The sequence below is a fragment of the Ictidomys tridecemlineatus genome, chromosome 3 (genome assembly GCF_052094955.1).
Source record: "Ictidomys tridecemlineatus isolate mIctTri1 chromosome 3, mIctTri1.hap1, whole genome shotgun sequence".
NCBI lineage: Eukaryota > Metazoa > Chordata > Mammalia > Rodentia > Sciuridae > Ictidomys > Ictidomys tridecemlineatus.
In genome coordinates this window covers 26,182,839-26,193,869 of record NC_135479.1, presented here as the reverse complement: position 1 = coordinate 26,193,869, position 11,031 = coordinate 26,182,839, and the positions used below count along the sequence as shown (strand labels likewise).

Here is an 11,031-nt window from a genome sequence, read left to right as displayed (position 1 = left end):
GCCCCAACAATTTAGCAAGGCCCTAGCTCAAAATAAAAAAAAATTAAAAGGGCTGGGGATGTGGCTCTAGGGTTAAGCACCCCTGGGTTCAATCCTTGGTACAAAAAAAAAAAAAAGAACAACTGTAACAGGGGTTCGTTCACTTGATACTTTGACTATATCCCTTGTTGCTTTGAAACTTTGGTTTTTTTTCTTTTTACCAAACTTCTCCTTCCTAATCTTCTTTTCCCTAACCTTCTTTCTAATCTTCTATCCCCTGATCTTCTCCTTCCTGATCTCTCCTCACTAATCTCATTTTTCTCTGAATCGCCTCTCAAAAAACCCCTGTTCCTGTGATGGGCAGAGTCACAGCCTTCGGGACAGGAGTCCCCTGTGTTTCTCCTTTGCTAGCAAAGCGATAAACCTTCTTTGACTTTTTCTCAAAACCATGTCCTTGTGTTTGGATCGGCATCAGGGACAAGGACAGAGCTTTTGGCAACAAATTTGGCACCCCAGGTGAGACCCAAGAGCAGTCCCTGCTCCAGATTTCCTGGGCAGGTCTGGCTTTCCAACCGGCCCCCACTTCTATGCTGAGGATTCAAGGTGCAGATGAGTCTGGGGGGAGCCAACCGCTGGAGAGACTATGAGTTTGCCCAGGATGAACCAGAGGAGCTGTTCCTGTGGGTAAAGGGAGGGACTGAGGGACCATCCCAGCAGCTGAGGAAGCTCTTTTTGCTTTGGGAACTCCCACTTTCTCTCCCTGAACTGACACGTTGCTCTCAATTTCTCCATTTTGAGAAAAAGGAAACTGAACTCAGGAAAGATGTGACAGCTTTGGCCATTGGGTAAGCTCCCCTGGTATACACATCTGGTTCCCCTTTGTGGGAACATCTGGTCCCTCTTCTTGGGGACATCTGTGGTGCTGCTGGTGTAAAAGTCACGGTTCAGCAGGAGTTGGCCGCTTGGGGTTTTCCCCTCTCTAGTCTGTCTCTAATTTTAAAGTTCCCCTCTGTTGGCCATGGTTTGGGAATCCCCTCAGGTTGTCTGCTACATTGTATCTGCTACTGCCCCTTTTAAGGCGGCTCCAGTGCTGAATTGATTCTATGGGTAGTCTCTTGGGAAAGATCTTGGCTGGTTAATTTTAAAGGTTCTGGTCTGTTGGCCATGGGTTTGGGGCTACCCTCTGGTGGTCTCTCTGTGTTTCTTTTTGTATAATCTTGCAGTTGGAATTGGTCTGTCAAAGGTAAAGGAAGCAGAAGAAATTCGTACACGCAGGTCTGTCCCTTTTAAAGATTGGCGTCTGTCAGTTCTGGTTTCAATGATCCTCTCTTGTCTTATACTGGCCCTTTAAGAAATGAGCCAGGCTGCGTTGATCTTCCCGGAGTCTCCTGAGTAGAGAGATCTTGCCTGTGGGCCACCTATAGGTATAAGCCTAAGAGAAAGAGGGTTTGCTGTAACACAGTCTAGCCTTTAAATGGTATTTCTGGATCACAATGCACAATCTTGACATTGAAGTTGGTGTGTCAGGGGTCAAGTATATGGAAGAGAGTCTGTGTGTACAGGTATTTATGCAGTTGCGTGATAAGGGGTCTGATGTCAGGAGCTAAGCTGAAGGTGCCCAAAGGCACTGCCTATGGTGTGCAAGGATAGCAAGCCACCAGAAGAAAGGGTTACAGAGATTTAAATCTCTTCAACCCAGTGCTGGCGCTCCCAGCACCATTTCTCAGCTTGGCCCCAGGCAGCCACAGATCATCTCACTGTGGTCCAGGACACCAGCCCTAAATTGGGAAAAAAAAAATCCTAGAAAATCTTCCTGGGATGTAGAAAAATGGCTAAAGAAAACCTGGCCTCTGCCCTGTTTTCCAGCCCTTTGACCTCTGGGGGGTGGAGCCTGCTGGCCACAAAGGATGTGGCAGTAGGATCCAGCACTGTCCGTTTATGACCTGGGGACAGGAATAGTCTCCCCTTTTAAGATCTGACAGGAGACCCCATTTGGCCAGGGAATAATCATCACTGGTGCAAAGCAATTTTGCTATAATAGTTTCCCATCAAACTAAATGCCTAGGGAGACTGGCCGAATAAATAACTGCACCCAGAGAAGAAAGAGACAGAAACTAGGGCCAACCTGTGTTTTTTAGGCAGCCTCTGCAAAGGGCTCTTCAAGGAAGCCTAAAGAAAAGGGTGGAAAGAGCCTCCTCCATTACACATCAATATGCCTAGTATAAGAAAAGGCCCCAAAGGAGCCTCTGGGTACAGTTGACAATGGGGAACGCACTTAAGTTGATGGCATTGTGATAATGATAATGGAGACAGGTCAGACTCAAAAAAAAAAAAAAAAAAATCCTGTGTGCCAATCCCTTGAATGCAACCTGGGAGAAAAAAGATTAAGGCACACTTTTTTTGTTTGTTTGTTTATTTGTTTTGTATAAGCTAGATTGTCCAACCCTCTCCTGGGATGAAATTTGTTGTGTAAATTAAACACACAGATAACATTCCTAAGGTCTGTTTCAGAATGTAAATTTAAGAAAGGTTCTGAAACTAGAAAAGATAAAAGAAAGTTATAGGTATGGAAATATATTTTATTTATTTATTTCTTTTTAAAAAATTTATTTATTACATAGATGACAACAGTGGAGTGCATTTCCATTCATAAGGAAATATATTTTAGTACAGAAAATTACAAGGTAAAAGAAATGTTTCTGGATGAGAAAGTATTTTGTCTGGTAAAGTAATATTCTTGTGCTAAAGTCCAAGATGAAAGAAGACATAACTGAGGACGTAAAGGAGTTGTGAATGTTTAAGCAAGTTGCAGAAGGGTTGTGGAAGGTAAATCTCAAAACATTTGTGTTTGATTAAATTGGTCATAATTAGAACAGTCAGTTAAAATTATTTGAATTTTACTGTACTGCTATAAAGCAAAGTCTGAAACATTGATCTGCTCTTATCTATGGATAATTTTCTTGTATTTATCAGGCTTTATTACTTGGGGAAACTGTCTTAAAGAAATTGTTTGGGGCTGGGTTGTGGCTTGACGGTAGAGCAAGTGCCTAGCATGTGTAAGGTGCTGGGTTTGATCCTCAGAATCAAATAAATAAATTAATTAAATTAAGGTGTTGTGTTCATCTACAACTAAAAAAGAGAAAAAGGAATTGATTTGTTCCTGTTTTAAAGTCATGTGATTATTTTGTAACTGATTGAACCACAGTAATTTAGGTTTTTAACAATATAGTTGAAATCCAAAATGTGTCTGAGTAGGTATATGTATGCATCTGAGAACTATCTGTCTAAGCCTTGCCTAAATATTATGTAAAAGTTTATAAAATGAAAGTTTATGTAAGTTTACTGGCAAGATAACCAATAAGTGCTCTCTTTTATACAGTGTATCTGAAATAGAAGGGCCACACTGTCATTTAAAGACCTATCTTATATCTGATTGCTGTGACTAAGTCAATTTTTGATGATTAACACTGTTTCCTAAATGTATAAGAGATTTAAGGCTATCTTTTGATTTTTGTTAACCCATTATTACCGTACACTCTGGATTCTAAATTGTACTTTAAAAACTCAACTTAGTTAAATGTAAAACTGAAGAGAGCATTTTGCCAAGTTGGTGTTATCCAAACTAAAATTATGTGCAGCAAACATCTTGGATTTGAATAAAAATGACAAATCTAGTTGGTATTTATTCGTGTATTTGTTGTTTTATAGCTGGATAAAGTAACCTGTTGTCAATAAGGTACATATACAATTTTGTGTTTCTCTTCACACTGGAATTGGAATTTAAATGCATTTTTGGAAGATAATAAGGAGATCCTGATCTGTTTAAAGGTGTCATATTAAACAAGGAAGCATTTTGCCACTATTTCCACAAAAAGAAAGTTAAAATCTCTCTTAGCCTGTCTTTGATTCAAGTTTCAGGTGTAATGTTGTATTGTGTTGATTGTGAAGAGCCCCACCTTCCCCGAGATAAGACTCTGCCTCCCACCTCACCTCATGGTAAAATGGCTCTAAAACAGGCTGGAGCCTATTCAAAGTTGTGTTCAAAAGATTGATTTTTATTGTAAAGATTACTGTGATCTCAAATGGGAGAAATAATGTATAATTAAGTACAGTTTCAAGATTTTTCTTTGTTCATAGCTATTATACAAGCTGAATGTAATTTCATTTTGTATTTTCCTTGTAATTTTATAACTGTTACCTGTTTTGCAGAGGTACTGCTTCTAAAAACAAAACAAAACCAACCTGGGTTAATTTGAGATAATAAGCTATCACCTACAGGACAGATACTATATAATGCTGGCTCCCAGTACTAATTCAGACCCCAATTAAATGAAAGGGGTAACTGTAAAATTATAGATATTGAAGTTACAATGTGTTACTCCCTCTTTAAGCCTGATTAAACTGGCCTGCTGGGTGTTTAAAACCAAAAACTTGGAGACCAAAGTCAAGGAAGTAAAAGAGCCAAGGAAAAAGCAGCCAACATTTTGGCCCTTGCCCTCTAAGGTTAGCCAGGACCCAGAGAATGACAGGAGCCCTTTCTGGGCGCTGCAACTCTGGTGAGTCACCCAATCTGCCGATCAGGGAGATCAAGAGGACCCAAGAGAACAGGAAGCCAACCAGTGCACATTTTGCAAAGAGGAAGATCATTGGAGATGCAAATGTCCCTGATGCTTCCAAGAGAAGCCATATTTGGTCAGCCAGATCCCAACCCATCCTGGTAAGTGGCATCACTGGTAGAGAAAAGCTAAAGGAGTCAGGAGGCTTCACATGTGTCCCCAAGAATGATCTCTAAGGAATCCCAGCTGACTCTTAAGAATAGATAGGAACAAGTTCAGTTCTGACCAACTTGGTCTTAAATACCTGGCAAAAGAGTATAGCCTAAAAGCACCATCCAACCCGGACATTTAAAAGAAAAAACAATGGGTTTTAAAGATGTAACTTAAGATGAACACTTGTGTCAGCTCTACCAAAAGTAAGTAAAGCTGGAGGCTATAAAGGATGGGTTCTTGTGTGAGAGTGAATAATAGTAATGATCACAAGAGTCCCAAATTTGTCCTGAGTTAATTTGAGTCTTACAAATCTTCCTAACCTCCTATATTGATGAACTTGATCTGATTTTCACTGATAGGATTATGAGTTGCTATCCTCGTGGTTTTCAGAAACTGGCTGAAATTCTAATTTTTTTTCTAATTATTTACAAAGATTTAATACTTTGATCTTTATTGTTGTATTAGCATGATCCCTGAACTACACAGGTCCTTATCCAGTCACCTGTCATCTGCCACTATGCACCTTTGGACTGCTCTGATGCTGAATGCCCTTATCTGTTCATGCCCCACGTGATGGAGAACAAGGACTTTGGGTTACTTCCCCCAAATTTGTCCCCTTTCAGCAGGAAATAGCTTGGATATGTCATCATCCACTGTCCATAGAAATGGAAGCTAGAAATTGACAGTGGGGAAATGTAACAGGGCTTCACTTGATGCTTGGACTGTATCCCTTGTTGCTTTGAAACTTAAGTTTTCCCCCCAACCTTCTCCCTGATCTTCTTTTCTCTAACCTCCTTCCTAATCTTCTTTTCCTTGATCTTCTCCTTCCTGATCTCTCCTCACTAATCTCATTTTCTCTGAGTCACCTCTTTAAAAGCCCCCTGTTCCTGCTGATAGGCAAAATCACAACCTTTGGGATAGAAGTCCCCTGTGTTTCTCCTTTGCTAATAAAGCAATAAATCATTTATTTCTTTTTTCTCAAAACTGTGTCCTGGTTATTAGATTGGCATGGGGACAGAGCTTTCGGCAACACCTCCAGAGCAGTTACAAGCAGCATTTTATTCCCTTATGTGCAGGGTGCCTCCTCCGTTCTCCCTGGCTGAGGACTGCTGGTGTACAGTCTTTCTGGATGTTGCCTAGGTTTGACTCTCTCCTATGGGGTCTCCACTTCTCTGTGATCTCTTGGGGTAAGTGCACGTATGTGGTTTATCTTTGCTGGTCAGATCAGCCTCCTTCCCCTCACCTCCTGTTTGGGAAGGGGCTGAGACTGTTACATTCAGGTGTGAGCTGCTTCTAACCATCGTTCCCTTTCCCCTTTGGCTATTTTCATATCCACAGCAATTTTATATTTAAAGCTAAATACTGTATTTGAAAATGGGCCACTGCACTTTTTATTTATCACACTTACTCAATATAAATATTTTGAAGACTTTAGAAACACACATTACCAGGGCTGGGGGTATAGCTCAGTTGGTAGAGTGCTTGCCTCGTATGCACAAGGCCCTAGGTTCAAAATCCTAAAAAAAAAAAAAAAAAAAAGGAAGGAAGGAAGAAGGAAAGAAAGAAAGAAAGAAATAGAAAAGAAACACATTACTTAAGAATTGTGCTTGACAGGAGGATGGCAAGTTCAAGGACAGCCTCAGCAACTTAGCCAGACACTGTCTCAAAATAAAAAATAAAAAGGGCTGGGGATGTGGCTCAGTGGTTAAGAGCCCCTGGGTTTCAATATGGAAAAATTAAAAGATTCTGCCTGCAGCTGGGGTGTGGTAGCACATCCCTGTATAATTCAGCAATGCATCAGGATGAAGCAGGAAAGCAGGAGGATGGCAAGTTCAAGGGCTGGGGATGTTATCAGATTCCCAGGTTAGAGACCTGACTCTAGGGATCCAACAAATCAGGTCGGACACTCACCCCAAAACCAAACAGAAAAGGTAATGCTGAAAAGCACTAGAGGTGCTATAGTCAACGTAGCTGCACCAGGAAGACAAGAGGACCCAGGTTCCTCGCTGTCTTTGAGGGGCTGACAGTGACTTTGAAGTCTCAAAGAAAGGGGAATGAGGGCAAGGATGGGGGGCTTTCACAGATGCGACGTGGTCTGTCCATCATCTCAGGATTGGCTGGTTGGGGCTCTGTTCCAAATAAGAAAGTTGCTCTTGCCTGGGGTGTAGCTTTGACTCATCACAAGATGTTGATCAGATCAGTCCTTGTTCAGGGACTCCAAGGTGCCTGGGAGCAAAGAAGATGAATGCGAAATGGAGGCAGAGATGCCAAGTCTTTAATCCTGCTTTCAGCCACCTGTCAGACATTTGCAGCCAAAAGGGAAGAGTCTAAGTCCTTGTTACAGGAATGGAGCTCAGTGGTAGAGCCACCAGTCAGTACAGAACTGAGAATAGGGTTGAGGGGGGAACTGTGCCTGGGAGCCAAGTGTGGATTTGACTGTAGTCTCAGCACTTGGGAGGCAGAGTCAGGAAGATCTCCCCTCCCCACCCCCCTGGGCACTGGGGATTGAACCCAGGGGTACTTAACCCCTAGGTTAACCACTTAGCCGCATCCCCAGCCCTTTTTATTTTTATTTTTAGATAGGGTCTTGCTAAGGCTGGCTTTGAACTTGCGATCCCCCTGCCTCAGACTCCCAAGTCCCTGGGATGACAGGGGTGCGCCACCACACCTGGCCAGGAGGATCTTTTGAGTCCAGAAGTTGGAGACGAGCCTGGGCAACATAGCAAGACCCCATCTCTTAAATTAAAGGAAGAGAATGGGGCCTGAAAATTAGAAGCAAGAAACTATATTAGTCAGTATCATGACCATCATCATCGTTAGAACTCTCCAGGTTGAAAAGCACAAGTTAGATAACTGAATGAAATCACAAAACACAGCAAGGACAGGATGCAGAAATATAGCCTATCGCACCCTGGTCTATCTCTTAGGCCATAAATAAGCTTGTGGAACTCACTGGATTCTTTCCCTTCTTTGTTTTTGTACCATCTAAATCCGGTTCCTTTGTTTCACATGCTCAGAGAGAGCTGGAGAAAAACACTTCTGCCTGCTGTTCTTTTCTGTGGATGCCGGTCTTAAAATGAAGTTACCTCTGGCTGCTCCTGAATGTTGAAGAAAGCAAAGCTATTTCTTCCACTCAGACCCTGCCCCTGGTGTGGGTAAGGCTTCGACTTGGACTGAACCCCTCCCTCTCCTGTCTAGGGCCATTACCTGGCCAGATCCTTCGGACCCTTCCTCAGACCCTTCCTCGGGCGGTGGCACTGGGAGGACATGGAGCTGCTGACATCTTGCAAGGCCACATGGGGTTGGGTCCCTGGCTCTGGCTTCTGGGGTCTTCAGGGACACCCTGGTTGCTACCATTCTCTGGGACTTTCCTTACTGCCCTTCCAGGGTGGGGCAGGGGTGGCAGTGGGTGGGGGGAGGCCTGCTTTGTTTCAAGTAGATCAAGTTGACTTTCTGTCCAAAGGGTTCACTGGAGTCAAGAGAAAGCCCATCACCATCGTGCTCTCCGTTACTGGAACAACCAGCCCCCCCTGGGAAGGAGAAAGGTCTAGTGGCCGCCATAGGCTGCCAGGAACTAAGAAACCTGTTTCTGCTTCCTGCCTTGTTCTCTGAGCCACTTCCCCTAAGGTGACACCTTCTGTGCTTTGGTCGGGACATCAGGCTCCCTGTGCTTCTATACCAGTTCTGTGGGACCTGACGGCTGGTCCCAGTTGAGACTGAGATGTGAGTTTGGGGATGCAGGAAAAAAAAAAAAAAAAGACTGAGTCTCAAAAGAGAGGTGCCTGTTGGAATGCAAAAGAAACAACTTGTCCCATGTCCTTGGCCCTCCTTCTTGGCCCCTGTCCTTGCCTGCAAAAGGTACCATGGCGCAAAGGCAAGGAAACTGACTCTACCCTGACTCCACTTCTAGTTGTTCCAGCCCCTCATACTGTCCCCCTAAATTTTCTTATTTATTCTTGTCCTGGGGATTGAATGCTCAGCCACTCTATCACTGAGCCAGGTAACTATGCTTTTTTTTTTTTTTTTACATTTTTTTTACTTTTATTTTGAGACAGGGTCTTACTAAGTTGCTTAGGGTCTCACTTATTTGCTAAGGCTGGCCTCAAACTTGCAATCCTCCTGCCTCAGTCCTGCGTAGCTGGGATTACAGGTCTGTGCCACCAGGCCCAGTCCTAGCTACTGTCCCTGTAAATATTAACATGCCAGACCAAGAGGTTGCTGTTTCTCACTCTCAAGATGGCTCACATTCTCCCTTGAATATGTATCTGCTTTCTTAAATAAATCCGTCTCTGGTGTATGCCGAAATTCTTTCCCATCACATATGCCAAGGACCCCACTTGTCCTGAGTCAAATCTTCCCTCTCCAGGAATTCTTCCAGTGACAAGAGCACTGATAGGAACAATCGTGGTCCCTTCAAGGGCACTCAGACCACTTTACAGTAGCCTGGCTCTCCACCTTGGCACATCAGATCACCATAAGTTAATCATCCAAAGAAACTGACTTAGCTGGTGTCTGGTGAGAGTTCAAGTTCCATAGCTGATACAGTCTGGGGAACCAAAAGTGCTGAACAGATACGGAATATCTAGAAATGGAAGCTACGGGATCCCGTGGCCTAGAACCTTCACGGCTGTTCATATTGGACAGGGTAGGTTAACTCTGTAATAAGCCCCACACACACACACAAAAAAAAAACAGTGGCACAAAACAGTCAAATCTAATTTCCATTCACATAACCAGGTAGCTTTAGTCCCACCAGTACGAGTTTAGCTCTGTGACACACAGTTCTTCGAATCCCCAGGCTCTGTTGTCTTCAATGCCTTGCTTCTGAGACCATCTTAGATGTTGACAACCAGCAATCAAAAACAAAGAGCCTGGAGGACCATGTCTGTGGGATGGTTTTTATAGTTTGGGAAGGGCCTGGGAAAACAGTCACATTTCCTGGGCTGAACTCAGTCCCGTGACCACATGTCACTGCAAAGGAGCTGGGAATAGAGTATGGCTGCACAGAAGGAAGAAGAGACCAGCTTGGAGAGCAGATAGCCATCCCCGCCACATTATCAATTGTGGGCCACAGATGTGAGGGTCTCTTGTGAGCAGTGTCCACGCTCCCAAGTTCCAGCACCTCCTGCCACCCTCCAAGGAGTGACTCCTAGGGAGCCTAGACATGAACACCCCTAGTTGTAGTCCACTTCTCCCTGGGGATGGTCACCACTCCATGCTTCCCTCCTCACAGTGCATCCTGAACTGTCCAGGAATATGGAGGCTCTCATCTTCACAGGGGATCCAGGCTAGCACTTGTGACCCTTGACCCTGACCCAAGACTGGGAGCCCCTCTAGGGAACCGTGGCTAAAGACTTTCATCCACCCTGTACCCCACTGCCTCCATGTCTACACTGCCACCCTAAGAGCAGAGGACCCCTCACAAAGATGGAACACCACCTTCCTTCACCTTGACCCCACTCACCCAAGCTGCTGATACCTGCGTGGTGGAAGCGCTCTCTGTCCATGAAAGATGCTGCCACCTGAAGTCCAGTTCCTATTCCAGGTTGGGTAAGCACTGTCACCTGTCAACCATGTCCTTCACCAGCCAACAACCAATAACCAAAGAACTTCTCAACTACCTTATCTGGGAGGGGATCGGCAGAATAAAGCCAAAAAAGCTTTCTTTGGGACAGGTTGTTCCGACTCCCAATCTCTCCTCCACCACCAACTAGCAATTTCTTATCACTTCTCTGTCCCTCAGCACAGTGGGTGATAGTACCTTTGTGCAGGATTTGGTGACACAAATCCCCAGGCGGGTTTGGGTGTGCTGTAGTCACCCACCATGCTCTCTGCTACGATAATTAAGTATTTTTTTTTAATACTGAGGATTGAACCCAGGAGGGGATGGTCACCCTGAGCCACATCCCCAGCCCTTTTTTATATTTTATTTAGAGACAGGGTCTCATTAAGTTGCTTAGGGCCTCGCTAAATTGCGGAAGCTAGCTTTGAACTCCGGATCCTCCTGCCTCAGCCTCCTGAGCCATTGGGATAACTAGGGTGTGCCATCATGGCTGGCCCAATCAGGTATCCTTTGTTGCTGCAAGTGTGGCCCCTTAGAACTTGAGGGTGACAACCCAACTCTTTATTTTATTTTTTTTATTTGTTTTAATCAGTTATACATGACAGTAGAATGCATTTATGCAGTTTGATATACGTAGATGGGATATAATTTCTCATTTTCCTGAGTGTACATGTTGCAGAATCCCATTGATCATGCAGTCACATATAAAGTAATAATGTT

General features: G+C 44.0%; 1 long non-coding RNA gene across 3 annotated transcripts; it reads left to right on the top strand.

Annotated features, from left to right (window-relative positions):
• Positions 1-298: 298 nt before the first annotated feature.
• On the top strand, positions 299-9,043 carry LOC110597794 (uncharacterized). Of its 3 annotated transcripts, none has more exons than XR_013436121.1 (4): positions 299-4,696; positions 5,825-5,935; positions 7,766-7,903; positions 8,212-9,043. It is a non-coding gene; the product is annotated as an uncharacterized LOC110597794 (long non-coding RNA). The 3 variants fall into 3 exon arrangements; XR_013436120.1 differs by having other exon boundaries at positions 300-495; XR_002483567.3 differs by having other exon boundaries at positions 302-5,935.
• The last annotated feature ends 1,988 nt before the right edge of the window (positions 9,044-11,031 follow it).